At 34.6% G+C, this 19,074-nt stretch overlaps 1 pseudogene; it reads left to right on the top strand.

The window, feature by feature from the left end:
* Positions 1–8,701: 8,701 nt before the first annotated feature.
* Positions 8,702–18,552, top strand: LOC107952858 (protein WHAT'S THIS FACTOR 9, mitochondrial-like; annotated as a pseudogene).
* The last annotated feature ends 522 nt before the right edge of the window (positions 18,553–19,074 follow it).

Genomic DNA, 19,074 nt, shown 5'->3' with positions numbered 1-19,074 from the left:
ACAGGTGTGGGAGAAGTGAACGAATGAGCACACAGCCGTGCGATGCAGCTGTGGGCACCATATGGACCGGGGACACAGGTATGTCGAAGGGACCGTGTGCAACACTGACTAAGATTTCACGAAAAACATGGGCAAGGACCACACCACACGGGCGTAGGCCACGGCCGTGTGGCCTAAAACGAGGCTTACACGACCATGGCCCCCATTTATTCCCCTCTCCTAACCCTAATTTTTACCATTTCCTATTTAAAACCCCTCTATTACTATTCATCATCCCTTCCATTATTCACCTTCTCCATTCCGGCCACCATTCTCCGACGAGCCTCTGGCGACCAATACTCCACTCTCCTTTCCTTTATTTCTTCCTCCTTTTTCATCTACTTTTCTCCATCGTTGCTCAACCCTTTAACCTTATTTTCCTTTTTCCATCACACCCCGCCCCAATCCGCATGCCTCAAGCCCACCCACACCACCTCCGTTCGGCCACCATCCATCCCGGCGTCAGTTCACCTTCTTTCCCCCATTTCCTCTAATTTCTTTTATTTGCTTATATTTTATCTTATTTATTTGCTATTTTTATTTTATTCTTGCCATTTTTCTATATTATTATTAATTTTCTTAGTTTTAGATTCATTATTATATTTCTTTAGGTATGTCTGTTTTTGGTTTCACTATTATTCTACCTTCGCCATACTGCTTCTAGTTAATTTTGGTAGTTTGTTACTTATCGTAGGATTTTCTTTCTTGTTTGCTTATTAGGTACTATGAGTTGTATTGTTAGCTTAGTTGTAATTTTCCTTTGCTCTTATTATGACCACTTATATTCGTATACTCTTAATTTAGATTCAAACACTGTCAAATTTTTGTTTTCGCATGTTTGGTTAATGGTGCATATAGGACTACATTTCCATCTTATTATCTTAATAGAGTCCTCTAAGTCATATTTTTGTCTTATCTCCTCCTAAGCTTATCGATGTCTTTGATTAAGTGTTAATTCTGCAGCTTCTATTCATAATGAAATGTTTTCCCGTTTCAGGCACACCATGACAAATACTAGAGGCAAGAAGACTTTCGTCCCCGCCTCTAAAAAGTGAAAAGGAGTGGCATCCTCCTCGGGTCCCACCACTGAGATACGACATCCATTCCTCCAATTTCCACTAGGTCCCCAAGAGGAATTATTTCAGATCCTACGTGCCCGACCACTTGGTATGGGACATTGCATCGATTGGGCCGCACTAAAACAGGTCCACCTAGCTAATTCGGTTAGGGCCCTCCTAGCCACCGCTCTATGGGACCGATTCTTTGATGTCATCGAGTCGACGTGTCTAGAGTTCACTTTGGAACAATGCTCGATGTTTCAGTTGTAGACAGTTATGGCGGAGCACGATGACCCAGGAACAATCCAATTTTACCTTGGCGGTCTGGTACGGCAGTTGAGTGTCCCAGAATTTGGAGTTGCTTTGGGGCTCTATACAGACGATTTCATGGAGGCTGACAACTTTCCCCACCTCCACCGCCACATCCACTATGCGCCTTCATCATGTTAGAACGCCATGATGCCTGCTACAGGCATCTATGACCCCAGCCTCTCGAAGGCATCGGCTCTAACTCCAACTCTGTGATATGTCCACGTTCTTTTGGCACACACATTAACAGGGAGATGAGAGAGCACTGGTGTCATTAACACTCACGACGCCTACTTCCTATGGAGCATGAGGCAGAGGCACATTTTTTATCTTGCCTACTTCATCGCCCTTGCCTTTCGCCATCAAATCGAGTGACACCGAAAGGGAGTCATCAGCCTTGGCCCATATGTGACTCGTCTAGCGCAATACTTTAGGCTCCTGAATACAATGACACAATCCTCTTCACTCACGCTCATTGGCCAGATGTCCCCACAGGGCATCTAAAGAATGCTTCATATGCGGATGATTGAGCATCATCGTGGGTTCGACCCTCCTCAGTACCGACTTGCACGAGCTACCAATAAGGATGATGCCGAGGATATTCCTGATAATATCCCTGCATTTCAGGAGGACCCACCTTCTCAGCCACCACCGAGTCACCGGCCAGTTCATACAGTTGCTTCATTGTCTGAAGTTTCTGACCACCTTCATCGCTTTGAACAATACTGCACTCAGTGTTTCAACAGCATCGAGGCGACTCTACAAAAAATTTACCAACATTTTCACATATCGCCTCTGTGACAGCCCTAAATTGACCCTAGTCGGAAAGTGGTTTTGGGACCACGAAACTGAGTCTTATAAATAATTAAAGGTTATATTCTGTGTTTATGATGTGCGTAAATGCTTGTATGATAGTTCCATACTTTAATTTGGTCAGTGTATGTGAAATTTATTAGTAGGGACTTATGTGAGACAATTTAGAAATATGCTAGGCAAGTGTTCAAGTGGCCTATTAATATATGTGGGAAAGTGCTTGTCCTTGCATGTCAAATTAGCCAAATTAAAGCATAGTGGCCGGCCATGCTATGGGTGGAAACATGTCACCAACATGTTATGTTAGTGATGTATGTTAGGAAAAATAAAATAAGGAGCATGGTAATAAAATAATGAAAGGGAATATGATGAAAAAGAAAAAGAAAGAATGTGTGTGATTGTTTCCTCCCCCCCATTGCCGTGAGTTGAAGGAAAGAAAACAAAAAAAAAGTGTTCATCTTTGAACATCTTTGGCCGAAAACTTTAAGGAGAAAGGAAGAAGAAAGGTTGAAGAGGTTCGGCCATGCATGTAACTAGGCTAAGGTATGTTTGATGTTGCTCCATGAGATTCATGTATATTTTAGTTGTTAGCTTGAGTCCTACCTAGCCCATGGTCTAAATCTTTGCTATGTGAGGGAGATGATACTTGGCCATGGGTGTTGTCTTCTTGGTGGATGCTAGATGTTGTGTTGGTGAGGTATGACGATGATAGAGTGTGTGTGAGAATTTGAAAAAAAAGGTAGGTCTTAGCAACTTCATGAAGCAATCGGCCATGGTATATCCATAAGTATGATTTATGCTTGTTATGTTACTCATGGTTAAAATGATTCGGCTATGCTTCATGTAAAAATAAAATATACATGTGAATTCAGATATATGATTATATTTGGTTAATGATTTATCCTTGTGAAGTATAAATTTGTAACATGATTTGAGTTGGAAGTTATTGTAATGTATTTGTGCATTCGGGTACATGATGAAAATATATGAAATGGTTATAATCAACCTTATGATTTGGCTCTTGCACATATATATATATGTTTGCACATGATGTATTGGTATGCCATTTATGTGTGGTATTAAGTATATAATTGGCCTCAACATATACATGCATACTCGGCCACATGAGAAGATTAGTGTTGCATGTATTCGGTTAGAGGCAAGCATATTGATGCCTTTATCTTGGTTTAGACAATCGGCTAAAAGGGAGTGTGGATTAATATGTTGAGTTGATTCATGATTTCACATGTATGTGACTTTAATGTCTAATGTATATATATGGGCTAAGTACCTTGAGTTCCTCTTTTCGATGCTCAAATGATTAAATCAATTTATTTGTTAAATTAAGCTCAAGAGCAAAGGGGAACTAAATCCGATAAAGGGAAGGAAAAAGTGGTCGAATAGCCATCGAAATCGTTCGACAACATCCGAGGTAAGTTTTCGAGTAACGAGACTTAGTTACCAATTTGATTAAGTCATGATGTATGAGCATAACAAATATGCGGCGATATGATGATTCTACTTGAATCATATGTTGAGCTAATTAGTCTATACGTATGACGGGTAGCCGTATGTGCATAGAGATAGTGTCATAAAGCAAAGTAAACCATGCTGTTTGTATGTGGCTAGTGAGCCGAAAATGGGTTTGCTTAATACGGGACTTGTGTTTGAACTCCAATTATGAAAACAAAATATAGATGTGTCATGACTTATTGATATGTGTGTGAATATTTGGATGATAACCGGGCTAAGTCCCGAAGGCATTTGCGCTAGTGACTAGTTCCGGGCAAGTCCCGAAGGCATTTGCGCTAGTGACTAGTTCCGGGCAAGTCCCGAAGGCATTTGTGCGAGTTACTATAACCGGGCTAAGTCCCGAAGGCATTTGTGCGAGTTACTATAACCGGGCTAAGTCCCGAAGGCATTTGAGCAGTAGCTATATCCGGCTAAACCCCAAAGGTACTTGGTTGGGAATGAGCGATCTTGCTGTAATAATTTCAATTAATACGCTCGTAAAATCCCAACGATGAGGTATGTTTCGTATATGCATTTGAGTAGTGATTACGTTTAAATATTATTCGCTCAGTCGATTAATGAGTTTCCGGCCTTTGGCTAAGTTGATCTTTTTTGTGTGAATATAAGGGTTGGTAATGTGAAGTAAGTATGATATTGAGAATTTGTGCATATGAAATTATCCATTTAGCCATATGAATGCTACATTGTAGTTGTGTCAAATTTTATGGCTCAAAACTTACTAAGCATTAAATGCTTACTCCGTTTCTTTGAATCTCTGTTTTATAGATTTTGGTTCGTCAGCTATCGGACTCGGGATTTTTGGAAGTCGAAGTCTCCCACACTATCAAAGCCCCTTTTGGTACACTTTTGGTTGAACTTTGAAATGGCATGTATAGGACACCCCTTTTTTGTTATTAGTCAAGTACTTTGGTGTTGTATATATTTGGATAGCCATGCGAAAATGGCTTATATATATTTTGAGCATAATGTTATAATCATCTTGAATGTATATGTTCATTAAGAGGCATGGAAATGTTTGGCAACGATTAGCCATTAGAATGGTTCATCATGATTATATTTTGGGCTATATATGCTAAAGGGCTAGTTGAATCATGGAAACTATGAAATAGGTAAAGTCTACCTTAAAGGCAGATGCTGACAGCAGCAGTGATGTAGATTTGAAAAATCACTAAAAATAGTAGGAATGGAATTAAATAGTGAATAAATTATGTAATCAAATCTTGATGAATCTACTTTCACATGGAAGAAACGAAACGATCATATGAGTTGTATGTTAAGAGGTATTTACGTTTTAGCGAAATAGGGCCAGAACGGTTTCTGGATTCCCTGTTCCGACTTTGGAAATTCATTATAAATTAACCAGAGACATTTAGAAGTCATGCCATATATGTATAGATTCATTTTTGAGTCTAGTTTCTATAGAAACAAACGGCATCAGTATTGAAGCCCTGTACAGGGAGATATCCAAGTCGTAATGCATGAAGGTCAGTGTAGTCGAACCCTGAAACAGGGGAGACTTTAACTAATAAACTGTACTAATTGGCTTGACCAAAAATTCTAAAAAAAATTTGTAGATGGATATATGAGTTTAGTTTCAGAAAAAATTTACGGAATTGATTTTCGAGTTTTGGAACTCGAGATATGATTTTTAAGGTGACAGTGACGCAGTTAGCCAGCTCGTCTGGAAATTTAAAATGGACTGTGCAAATAAGTGAGTTAAGTCCGCAAATCCCTCGTGTCTGACTCCGGCAACGGTCTCGGGTACGGGATGTTACAGACTCCAGCACCACCACAGGATCCAGCTGTCGATGAGGACTTTTAAGTCCATTTAATTTTCAATCTGTTTTTCTTTTTATTTTATTTTTTTGTGTTTTTTTTGTCTTTATTTATCATTTTATTAAAAGACGTTTATTAGTATAATTTGAATTTTCTTTTAACTAGTTATTTCATTATTACTAACCATAACCACTCTATCAATATAAATCCCTTAAACATTACTGATGGCATCACAGTTTCAAAAGGTTCAATCGATGGGTGCTACTCAGGAATAAACAAACAATCCTCCACGACTGCCATGTCTGCTCGACCATGACCATAGCCACCACGACACCGACCCTCTTCGCTGGGCACTGTGATTGTGGAACCCAACCTCTACCACCACTTTCACCTATGTCTACATATCACGTACACATCATGTCCAATGTCTCTAAACCCGCTTCTGCTCTTTTAAGGACTACATCCAAATTCAGGGCAATTTCACTTTCCCCCTACTCTCTGATATTATGCTTATAATTATTATTATCCATCTTTGTACATTGAGGACAATGTACATCTTAAGTGTGGAGAGGTTATTTATGTAACTATCAGAAAATCCCTGAATTTTTATATTGTTCTCAAAAAATTTTCTCATATCACTATTAGAATGAAATTTGATTGATTTTTTATTTTTATTGATATGTTTTGAATTAAATCATAGGTAACTGTGCATTGATTGTTTAAAATTTTAGACATTAGAGGATCAAGCATGATAAGTTGACTTTTGAGAATTAAAATTTCTAGGTAATTGAGGTATTATCTTGAAGTTTTGAATTTGCAGGATTGACATCAAATACCCATAATTGTCGTGAGATTTTGAGATTTTCTTGCTCACTGATTTTTCTTATGAGTTTCTCAACATTGATTCGCTATTCTAGAACTTGCATCGATTATACATGTCGAGACTACACTTTTGATTTGATATACTAAAATGATAAATGCACTTAGGTTTTAACCCATTTTCCCTATAAAAAGCCTACCCACATAATTGACCCCTAGTGAACCCCTTTGAGCCTTAACTATTATTTTTTAACTTTTTCCCTTAATATTAACCCACAACTTAACCATTTTTGATTCGCTAAGAATTTCTACCTTTTTATTGACTCCCTTTTTATCGAGATTTGAGTTCATTAGTTACCTAATTATGTTCGTTCATTCCAGTTGTTGATTTATTTCTTTTTATGTACTTTCCATTATTGTACTTGTTCTTATTCTTAAAAAAAACCGTATATTTATATTCATTCAGTTACATATTATTCTAAAGAGCTTGGATAAGTTAAAGATGTTATATTGAGAAAAAGCTCACATTATTAGTTTCGGATAGTTCGAATTCTGGCATTTTTTTTTGTAATTCAGTGATTAGCTTTATTTTCTCTAGGCTTGGTAATTTATTAAATTAATCTCGATTCTAATCCTCTTTTTTAGCCTTTACCCACACTTTTAACCCAAGCCCTATTACAACCCGGTTAAAGACCTTTTGATTTGTGTATCATCTCATTTATAGTGGTGGAGATTTGATTTTCATGCAAGCCTATGGTAATAACTTTTCATGTTTGACTATTGAGTGCTTAATTATTGAACCTTAAACACTTTAAGTGATTTGAATGAATCATTAGTGAGGATGTCAACCTTGTCAATTTGGAATTAAAGGTGATTACTTAGATAAAGGGCGATAGCTATGATTTTATGATTGAAATGCTCAATTTGGATTGTTTGAAACTTTAATGATCTTTTAGTTAAGCTCTTAACGTATGATTACTTGTGGATTATTTCAAACATTCACTATAGGAAAATAGGGCTTTAGCGGCGTTTTATCAAAAAATGCCACAAAAATTGTAAAACACAGAGCAATAGCGGCGTTTTACCAAAAGCGCCGCTAAAAATAGAGTATTAGCGGCGCTTTTGGTAAAACGCCGCTAAAAACCAGAGCATTAGCAGCGCTGTTGGTAAAACGCCACTAAAAGTCATATAAACCCTAAACGCCAAAAAACAGAAACACTAATCTATAACCCCTAAAACAATAATTATTAAAATTTATGGTTATACAATATATTAAATATTTTCTTATATAATCGTGAAAGAGATAGTATTGAATTTAAAATATTGAATTAATTATCATTATAGTTTTAAGGTTTATGGTTTAAGATGGTTTAGGGTTTAAGGTTTATGAGTTAACTATGATTTAAGATATATGGTTTAGGGTTTAAGGTTTAGGAGTTAACTAGTATTTGAAGGTTTATGATGAATTATGGGTTTAGGGATTATGATTTAGGGTTTAGAGGTTAGGGTTAGAGTTTAAGGTGTAAGGGTTTAGGGTTAAGAGTTAAGGGTTTAGGGTTTAGTGTTTATAGGATAGGGGTTAAGAGGTTTAGGGTTTAGATTAATTAGTATTTTTTGATTTATATATTAAACGATTTCTTATATAATTGTAAAAGATATAATATTAATTTGAATATATTAAACTTATGATTATAGTTTAAATTATTTAAGAGAGAATAGATAAACTTTATATATATATATTAAATGGTTTAAGATTTAATCTAAAAATATTTTGATATATTAAAAATAATTCAATTCAAATTAATTCCTCTACACTTAATTTATTTAAGTGAAATTTAAAATTAAAATTTAGTCCTTATATTTTAATTTGATTAGTTTTAGTCCCTGTATTTTTCAAATCGATCAATTTTATTTTTTGTACTTTTCAAAATTTAAAATTTTAGTCATAATCACTCAAATGATAGCAATTATATATGTTTGGTTAAATTCTACTATTAGTCTTGGTATTGTGCGTAAAGTTGTAGGTTGAGTTCATATTATCCAATTATATATTATCATGTAATGTTTTAATAAAAAAGTTAATAATATTAACTATTTGGATTAATTAATAATATTCTAAAAATATATAGACTAAATGATATTAAAAATTAAAGTATATACAAAAAAATCTGAAATTTAAATATATTAGAGAGACCAAATTAAAATTTAACAATTTTAGTAAATAATAATAATAATAATAGAAAAAAAAATTATTGGGCTACATACTTAGTGGTTTTTTTTTAAAAACGCCTTAAAAAATATGAATTAACGTCATTTTCATTAAAAAAAACGCCACAAAGATCTCCCTTTGCTTTCTTCAATTCAAATTACACCAAATGATAAATTTTTTTAATTAAGTTGTCAAAGCAAAAATTTACCAATGGTGTCGTTAAGTTCTCCAGTTCAAATGCAAACTGCATTGATATGCTAAGCATGGAGCTCTGGAGAAGATTCCCTCACCGGCTGCTTCTAATCCGCAGCTTCGTTGACGCCAGGATCAAGTGGGTTCGTGACCCATACCTAGACCTTGCCGTCGAAAGAGAGAAAAACCTCAAAGAAATCCTTTCCCTCAAAAACCAAATCCTCTCCACTCCCTCCAAATCCCTCCCCCTTTCCTCTCTCTCCCCTCTCAAATCCCACTTCAATCTCCCCACCTCTACTTCCAAGCTCTTTCAAAACTACCCTTCCATTTTCTCCCCCTTCCAACCCTCTCCCTCTCTTCCTCTCCACGTCAAGCTCACCCCTCAAGCTATGACTCTGCACAAAGAGGAGCTAGCTATTCACAACTCTCCCCCTCATCGAAACGACGTCGTAAACAGGTTGGCTAAGCTCTTAATGCTGACTAAAGCAGGTAGGCTGCCTTTACATATCTTAGACAAGTTCAAATTTGATCTCGGCCTTCCCACTAATTATATTACCTTTCTTCTTTCTGATTAGCCTGATTATTTCCAAATTTGTGAATATAAAAACCCTTCTGATGGAAAAGAAACCCTTTTTTTAGAGCTTATTTCTTGAAGGAATGAACTTGCCATTTCCGAAATGGAAAAGAGAGCTTCTTTTTCTGACAGTGTGAAATTGAAAAAAGGATTGCCGTTAAGGTTTTCGATGAAATTACCCAATGGGTTTGATTTAGAGAAGAAGGTGAAGAATTGGGTTGACACATGGCAAGATTTGCCTTACATTTCACCTTACGAAAATTCATTTCATTTAGGGCCTAATAGTTACCAGGTGGAGAAATGGACTGTGGCAGTGCTTCACGAGTTGTTGTAGCTGTTGGTGTCAAAGAAGACTGAAGGAAAGAATGTGTTTTGTTTGGGAGAGTATTTAGGGTTCGAGAACCGATTTAAGAAGGCGGTGATGCATTTTTCAGGGATATTTTATGTTTCGAATAAGATTAGGACACAGACCGTGGTGCTTAAGGAAGCTTATAGGAAAGATTTCTTGATGGAGAAGCATCCATTGATGGGTATGCGGTTTAGGTATATTCATGTTATGAATAAGTCGGAAAAGTTTCGAAAAAGAGATGGTGTTCCAGTGTTTAGGAGGAAAAGAAAGGTTATGTCAAATGCTGATAAAGGGTAAGTTATAAAAGAAGATGGTGTTCCAGTAGTTTCTCCTAGGTTTGTTGCTTCTGTCATTTCTACTGATATGCTAGAATGTTTATTTTTTCTGCGTATTTAGAAATCTTTGCTGGGTCATTTTTAGTTAACTTTTGGGGGCAATCTGTTGTCCCATGAGTTGGTGTGTTTATGCTAATTATTCTGGTAGCCCAATCCCCTTGTCTTGGGTTTGATTTACCAATTATCAATATAACACCATATACTTAAAGTGAACGATGTTCGATGCCCGTAATCGATGGCTTTTTTCATGTCCACTTCATATGCCAAGTACTTTTCGTTAACAAAAATATTAGAGAGAAGCGCAAGTAAAGTAGAGAAAAATCACGCTGCCACTGCCTTTACACCCCATTTGTCTGCATTTCTCGATTACACCATATCTATGTTTCTATATATAAGTATATTTATATATTTTCCTTAAAAAAGTATATGTAAACAAATTTTTTCTTATATATTTTTTTCTTCGTTATTGCTGATGAAAGGCCTTACATCTGCAGACTGTCTCCCAACTTTGCTCCAAGAGGAGGTAATGTCTGGTTTCTTATATATTTTTTTCTTTGTTTTTTGTATCAAATTCTTCGTCCCTTTTAGGAATTGACTTTATGAGTTTTTCTTAAACACCAGTTTCCAGACTCTTCTGGATATCATCCCCATTTTAGACAATTACTGTAGCCACTTAAAGCTTTTCACATATCCTAACAAATAGTCCATAGGCTTTTGGCTAAGAATTCAATAATCTTTCATGGTCTTGCCTGTTTGATACTTGTTATTCAGTTATGATATATATTTTTTCATTAGAAGTAAAAAGTTTATCTCAGGATGTCTGCTTGACAGGTTCTGCTTGACAGGATCTCAATATCTCTCCCTCATCTTCTTGATTTTTTCTTCTTAGAGAATCTTGTTGAAGAACAATACTGGACAAACTTCTGTATTGGATTCATTATGAAAATCATTTGTGTCATTTACTACTAATATTTATACATCAACAACATTTTCTTGTGAACATGCAAAATAGAATTTCTATTATTATTATTATTGAATATATTTTTTATGCATGTGTGGAAGTGATTCCTTGTTAATTGTTATTCTATATCCAAAATGTCGGTCCTATCAATTCTCCTGCATTCTGCATCCTAGTTAAGTTCATCTGATAAATGCTACAGACAACTGATTTTTTTCATCTTTGAACCACTCTCTGTTTAGGAGGAAAAAAAATGATGTAACGTATTGAGCCATGTTCGATCTTGTTTCACGCTAAGCGCTTATATAAAAGTATATAGGGCCACTACCCTTATTATCCACTTTTGTCTATTAAACAAGGTTTTTCACTAGTTATAGGTGGTTTCAACATTTATGCTTAGGGAAAATATTCTGTCTTGTTCAATGTCTTTTTGAATGTTTGTTTAAAGTAAAATAGGATGGTCAAGGTAAAAGATTTTTCAGTTAATATGGGTTAAATTTGAAAATTTTTTGGTTAAGGAGTGACAAATTTTTCCTTCTACATGATGTTCAAGATACTGTGTAAATTTAATTTAAATTCAGAGTATTCAACAAGTGATCTGATAAAAAACACTTAATATGTGGGACTGATCTTATTTAAGGGAGAAGAAGGTGCCCTCTCGATGACAACTAGGTTACGATCAGCAAGCACGTCAAAAGGCTTTCCTGTAAACTAGTGTTCCGGTTTTCGTTCAGTAGGCACGGAAACAGCTTGCAAAGAGGATGGTTCGTATTAAACTGTGTTGTCTTACTCCACTTTAAAAGTAATAAATTCCTTTGTTACTGATAAAATATCCTAATATTGCAGGAGTATCACATCAGAGTTTTAGGCTCGAGGTTAATGCTATAGACTATGGTTTTGAACCAACTGATACACCAAGAACTGATAGATCGGTAAACTTCAAAATTACTTTTCTATACAATCTCGATCATGATCTTGCCTGTCCATTTGTTTCTTGCCTATAGAATGATACAACCATAGGATGCTCCCAAATCCCATTAGCCTTTTGTTTTATGCAGTATTAAAGTTGCATTAATCTATGTTATTCGGACACTTCATTTTTCTTAAAATACTCGTATCCGACACATATTTGGACCATGATTTTGAACCAACCAATATGCCAAGAACTGATGAGTCAATAAACTTCGAAATTCCTTTTCTGTATAATCTTTGATCATTATAATCAGCCTGTCGATTTATTCCTTGCCTATAGAATCATGCAATTGCAGGATGCTTTCGAATTTGATTCCCATTAGCTTGTTGCTTTATGCAAGCATTACAGTTGCAAAGGAATAATTGAATTATATTCTTTATACTTCCAAATTAACACCCTAAACAATTATGTTATTTAGACCATTATGTTATTTAGACTCTTTATTTTTCCTAAAGTACTTGTATCAGACATATATTTGAAAATAAATACGGGGCATTGTAAACTTTGAAAAAATTGAGAATATCCATGCGGGCACATACTTATATTTAATGTACATAGTCCGAGCTGACTTAGCCATTAAGGTGGTGAAAAGAAAATCCCCCTTCCCATTTTTTCTTTGTTATTTATATATCCGTGCATATATCCATATATGTGTGTGTGTCTGTGTGGATTATTATCCGGTGCACCGGATTTTAACACAAGTGGTGTTAAAAAACTGTCATGTGTCCATTTATTTATTTATATTTTTAAGTATTGATTAAGATCATGTGACAGTTTCTAAACCTTGTTTGTGAAATTAAGAAACTCCACCCGACATTGTATCAAATGATAAATATATGTGTATATATAAGAACCGATGATCATTTGACTGTGTTTGCTGCAATGGCAGGTATCAAAGAATATAGAGCTGGGTTTGGCTGCTCTGCATGGCCAAAAAGGGCCAGCATATGATCTCATCATTTTAAATGCCGGAATTGTGGATCATTTACTGGGTTGTGATGCTGCTGAAGACGTGACTATAGCTCTCGATAGGGCCAGGGAAGCCGTTGATAGTGGTAAGGCTCTTAAGAAACTCCTAAATTACATTAAAGTATCTCACAAGTTAAAATGAAACCTATGTGAAACAGTGCTTGCTTCCTCTTAAGGCTTTTTATTTATTTATTTATAAATTGGCTTAAGTTACGATTTAGCCTCTAAACTGTATTCAGTTTTTCACTTTGATACGTAAATTTTTTGTTTCACTTTGGCACCTAAACTATCATATTTATCCTACTTTACCCCAAAATATAAAGTTGCCAATAAGAATATAACATGTGGCACATAAAATAGGACGAAGATAGTTGAAGTACCAAAATGAAAAAAAAAAAGTTTAGGTGTCAAAAGTGGGAAAAGAATATAGTTCAGGGGCTAAGTTGTTACTTTTGAGTTTTTCCTTTTTTGGGTGTAGATCTGTGTTGTAAAACTGTTAAAAAGAGGAAATAGAGAAAAAAAAAGAAAAAAAAGGTGTCAATTAATAGAACACCATATCCTTGGCTATGGGGTTTTGCTTGGTAGTTATGCAGCTATTTATTGAAAGTTGAAACTCATGCCTGTTTTATGAATGCTTACATGCATGGCAAGCTGTTGTTAGCCTTTCTTTCTATTATGTTTGTTGCTTTGTATTAGCATTCTCTATGCTACTTGCCCTACAAAGTTCCAAGTTTCCATTTTTATTAAAGATGGCAATCCGGTATTTGGAAATGTTAATTATCTGATCTTTGGCAATTTTGCCGAGCAGAATTAAGCTAATTTTATGGTTCTATCTTTAATTAATGCAGGACTGAGCAATGCTTCCTTTATAGGTCAGTTTCCTGTTTCTTTGTCATGGATGGATGTATTTATTGGAATATGGGACAAAGTAACTTAATACAAAGAAATTTTACATTTGATTTTCTATGCCTTTTAGATCACCTCTAATTTTAAGATTGATTGCAAATGACTAATATTGTGAAATAACACTTATATAAGATAAAGTAGTAACTCTGGCTTTGGTACGCAGGATGAACTGCTTTGGTTGGAATTTCTTGATAATTAATGTTGTGGAATTTTTTTATCCGAGAGTAATTTGGATGTGAATGTAACATTAAATGTAATAACCCTTTACATTAACAAAAACCACTGCCTTCATCTAGCAAATGATTTCATTTCAGGGTGATATTGGTGATTTTGGGTTTTATTTATGTTTTATGGCATATTCAAAGTCTGCAGTTAAGTTTACAGTGAGCCAGTTGACTGCATTTCTTTTTTCATTTTTTACAACTTTTTCTGACCAACAATTTATTTGTTACATATATGTTTTATTTTATTTTAATCGTTAATTGTATGTCACTAATGCTTAATTGTTATAATCTTTTACATAAATGTTTTTTTTTTTACTCGAGGTTAAGAAGTTAGCATCACAATGTCAAAAGGAAGCGGACAAATGCAATTCAGGTATGGAGACGTGCGAAGAAGTAAGGGAGAAAGCTGAAGAAGCACTGTCAGCTCAAATGAAATTAACAGCAATGTGGGAAATAATAGCCCGTCAGAAAGGGTGGAGAGAAAAGGTCGCCAAATCTAAGGCACAGACACAAGGTAACCTCCAGTTTGTCTAAACCATCCACCATGGCCTGATAGGAAGAAAATTAGTAGAAAATGTATTTCTTTCCTTCTTTCTTTTCCACTGTTCAGTGCTCTGCAACATTGTAGTAAACATTATATTTGATAATTTTGGATAAAGAAAAACGATTAAAATACAACATGATATGAACATCTAAATGTGTCAAAGGGATATACTGATTACCATATCTAGCAAAATATGATTTATTTCTAGCATAAACTAATTCACTCCAAAACTACTCTTTATTTTAATTTGTCATCAATAACTCATGCTTCATTCTAACTATCATTTTTTTTCTTTATGGATTTTCACTAGCGTTGATGATGCAAATTAATCATTATTCATTCCAATATATTTGAAGAAAGGAACATTTGTTCCGATAAAATATAGTATATATTCTCTGCTCCTATCTAATTTATCATCAATTTGCCTTCTCAACGACTGTTATTTTACCAGAATCCCAACTGATTGAATCATACCTTTGAAATATGCGAGCTATAATTTACTGTGTAAGCTGATGGAGTTACCATAATATAGCTCTTTTATGTTTTGACTGGTGGCAAATGGAACAAGAAAAACCAACTACACTAGATTGCAGTCCAAGAACAATTTGCAGAAGGCACATAATGGTTGGCTCTTACCTCTACAAATGCATATGGGAGGCATTGCAGCAGCGAATAAGAATGATATTGATCAACATGTAGTTGACACCGTATGTGCTCTAAATCCGAATTCAGGTGTGAGTTTCAGATATTTTCTGTGCAAAAAAGTATTAGAGTGCCTTATGTTTGTATGTTAGTTAAGCAGATTATAGTTAGAACCTGCAGTAGGATCAACTAATTAGTTGATCAAAAACTACACCCAGTTTTGTAATAGTCTACTTGCATATTTGCATATATTTAATAATAATCTCGTGTCAACTAATTATTCTATTTTTTTATTTAATTGTTTTGTTTTCAACATTTTTTTATTTGAGTTTTTGACTTAGAAAAGAGAATATTCATTACCAGCTTAAATAATCAATATTGATATTTCACGTGGGAATGGATATTCGAATCTTATATTTTACATTATTATGATTTAAGTCCTTATTTCATTTAAGTAATTTCATTATAATATCTTATTTTATTGATATTTTTATATTTAATTTAGTTTTTATTATTTATTTTAGTTTTGATTCTAAATTTTTATTTTTATTTTAATATTTAAGATAACTTGAGTTCTAACTTTTGGATTTTAATTATGTTATTAATTTAAATTCATTAATTTTTGTATTTAGTTTTAAAGTTAAATTTTAATAGAAAATTTTTATATTTATATCATAGATATTATTCTTCTCAATATTTTGATAATGAATTTTAAATTCTTTATATTTTTCATAACCCTTATAATATTCTATAATATATATTTTTTGACTTTCATGACATTTAGCGGCGTTTTTGAGAAAAGCGCAGTTAAAGGTCATGATATTTAGCGGCGTTTGTAGGAAAAGTGTCGCTAAAAGTCATGACCTTTAGCGGCGTTTTTTCAAATAAACACTGCAAACTTAGCGGCATTAGCAATAGCGGCATTTTTTGTGGCGCTTGTAAAAACGCGCAAATAGTTTTAGACGCCGCTAAAAGTCAGTTTTGCTGTAGTGATTATTGATGAGAATTATAAGTTGAGAAGAATTTATTTTAATTGTGAGTTGAGGATTTTGCTTGAGGACAAGCAAATGCTTAAGTGTGAGGATATTTGATAAACCGTAATATATACATATTTTTACCCCATGCTTGGCATATTTATGAATTATTTTTCCTTGGTTTTAGTGAATTTGATGCTTCTAATCCTTTAATTTAGGGTCCGTTTGGTAACCTATAAAAGCTTTTCATAAAAGCTGAAATTTTTAGGCTTTTTTGATGTTTGGTTGCTTGAAAATGACTTTCCAAGGTAAAATGTTTTACAAAACACGGGAAAAAGAGGGTTTTTTTAAAGGAAAATGTCTTACCCTTTTGAAATTGGTAAGACATTTTCCGAAAATTGACTCTTCTTCTCCTATTTCTCCTTCCCCTTCCCCTTGGGTTGCAAATCAATTTGGTCAAGGAGAACCGCAGCCATTTTCAATGTTGAAGAAGCCATTTTCAATGTTGAAGAAGTCATTTTCAATGTTGAAGAAGTCATTTTCAAAGTTGGCTTATCTTAGGCCACCAACTGAGACGATGGCTTGAAACCCGGGTAGAAATAAGACCAATCGAAAACCTTGGAAGCAACAAATCGCAGGGGCGTAAGCTGTTGAATAAGCTGTGGGTCTTGAGGCAGATGTGGCATCTTTTGAACCACCGGGGAAAAAGCTCACTTTTTTCAATGCAACTAGAGGGCTCTCAGGACTAACGCTACTTCCAGCCCTCAAGTTTAAACTAAAACACGACATGTCTATGATTATCAATCCATTGCACTCTGTTTTTGGAATTTCACATCATTTTAGAAAACTGAATGCTCCCCTCTTTTTCCCGATCCTTCCGAACTGTGGAAAACCACTGATCTTCACCACTTGGTTTTCCTCAGATTGGCGGCAGAGGTGAGAAACCATGTTACAACTTTATGCTTCTTTTTGTTTAATCTGAATTATTGCTAAAGAATTGTTCCTTGCATGTTTACGTGATATATAGTCACTTCCAAGATGTCTAAAGCTCAAGATACATTTTACACCGTGAAAGAAGAGATTCAAGAATCTGTAGGTTGGGCCTTTATTTATTTTTTGAACCTTGTTAGAGAGAGAGAGAGATTGCTTGATCTTTTTTATTTCGGATTTTCAGTTAGATAACGTTTTGGGTGTTTCTTTTTTATTGGTATAGATTGATAAGTTGCAATCAAGTTTTCATCAATGGGAAAGAATTCTCCCCGACACTGAAGAACAAGTACATCTCATGAAAGAGCTACTTGCTAATTGTGAGAGCATCGAATGGCAGGTACTCAAATTAAGTATTCCTCCTTAATTGAACTGGATCCTTGAGATGGGGGAAAAGACTATGTTGTGATGATGTGTCTTACTTCATCTTTGTTGGGTTAATTGAACAATTTTAATCCAATTTGCTACTGCTGAAAAGATACATTTCTTGATAGGAAAGTAGATGAGTTGAACAAAACAATAGATGTGCCAACAAGAGATCCTTCTCGGTTGGCATTGATAATAGAGAACTTGAAAGCCGGAGAAGATGGACCATCACTGCTCGTACTCAGGTATATCGTCTTTATAGTTGTCACATTTTTTTAATTAAGGACTGGAAATATATTAATAATGTTTATTTGCCGATTGGGGCATTGCAGGCATTGTCCTGTTAATATAATTGTAACTTATTGTGATTCTTAGTCTTAATGTCATGGACCTTTTTTAAGGATTGTTTTGTTGAATTAGGCAGGAGATGTGAAGAAATATGTAGTAGCCCGAAAAGAAAATGGTAATTCCGCAAGTGCAATACGCCATGAATTAATGAAATTGCCAATTTCGCATCAATCGGACAGATCATATCAGTATAGTGCAGAAGATAATGATGACTTTATCGCTTCAGAATCAGATAGACAAATGCTTCTTATAAATTTGAGTGTCCTTAACTACACTGCCTTGAGTTTGTTTCACTAACATACTCCGTCATCCAATTTTAATAGTTTTCGGTTGCTTATTAATTGGTGGTTCTAGGCAGCAGAATGAGGAGTTGGATGAACTTAGTGCAAGTTTTGAGAGAATTGGAGGTTTTGGCCTTACAATACATGAAGAACTTCTTGCACAGGTGAGTGTGTAACGGTATAATCTCTATGGTACTTTCTCTTTTTAATCTTTACTTAGTTATGCATGAATTATTTAATATGTTCTGTTCAATTTCAGTGTAGGATCAATATCTACGATTTCATATGCTAATACTTCGGTGTTTCAGGAGAAAATAATAGATGACTTGGGTACTGAAATGGACTGTACAACAAACCGACTGGATTTTGTTCAGGTAATTCCCTTTAATGGCAGTTTCGTAGATGCAAAACAATCCTATCTGCAATCTGAGAGTGAATTGTTTGGCCTTTTGTGCTTACATTTTAACTTGAGTTGAGTTTGCTGCCTATTAATTACATAATAGTTTGTTTTGAATGATTACTTTGTTTTGAAAATTCATGTTTTTGTCCATTGCAGAAAAAAGTGGCTATGGTTATGAAGAAGGCAAGTGCTAAGGGCCATATTATGATGATATTAATTTTGCTAGTTTTGTTCATTATTCTATTCATTCTGGTCTTCCTCACTTAGTCTTCTGATTGTTATACACAAGTCTGATATTTGGATATAACCATCGGAGCTGCAGAACATAGAGGAGTTGGTTGGTATGATATCAAAGTGTTGAATAAACGATGATCGAAACATGCTGAATGAAGAAAGCATTTTTCTTCTATGCATGTGAAATTGTTGAACTTGATTTAGGATTATGTAAGACAGGGATATATGTATATGTATACTTCTAATTGTAATATATGCAAAA

This window comes from Gossypium hirsutum, chromosome A07 (genome assembly GCF_007990345.1).
Source record: "Gossypium hirsutum isolate 1008001.06 chromosome A07, Gossypium_hirsutum_v2.1, whole genome shotgun sequence".
Lineage (NCBI taxonomy): Eukaryota > Viridiplantae > Streptophyta > Magnoliopsida > Malvales > Malvaceae > Gossypium > Gossypium hirsutum.
This window is presented reverse-complemented; position numbering and strand designations above follow the sequence as displayed.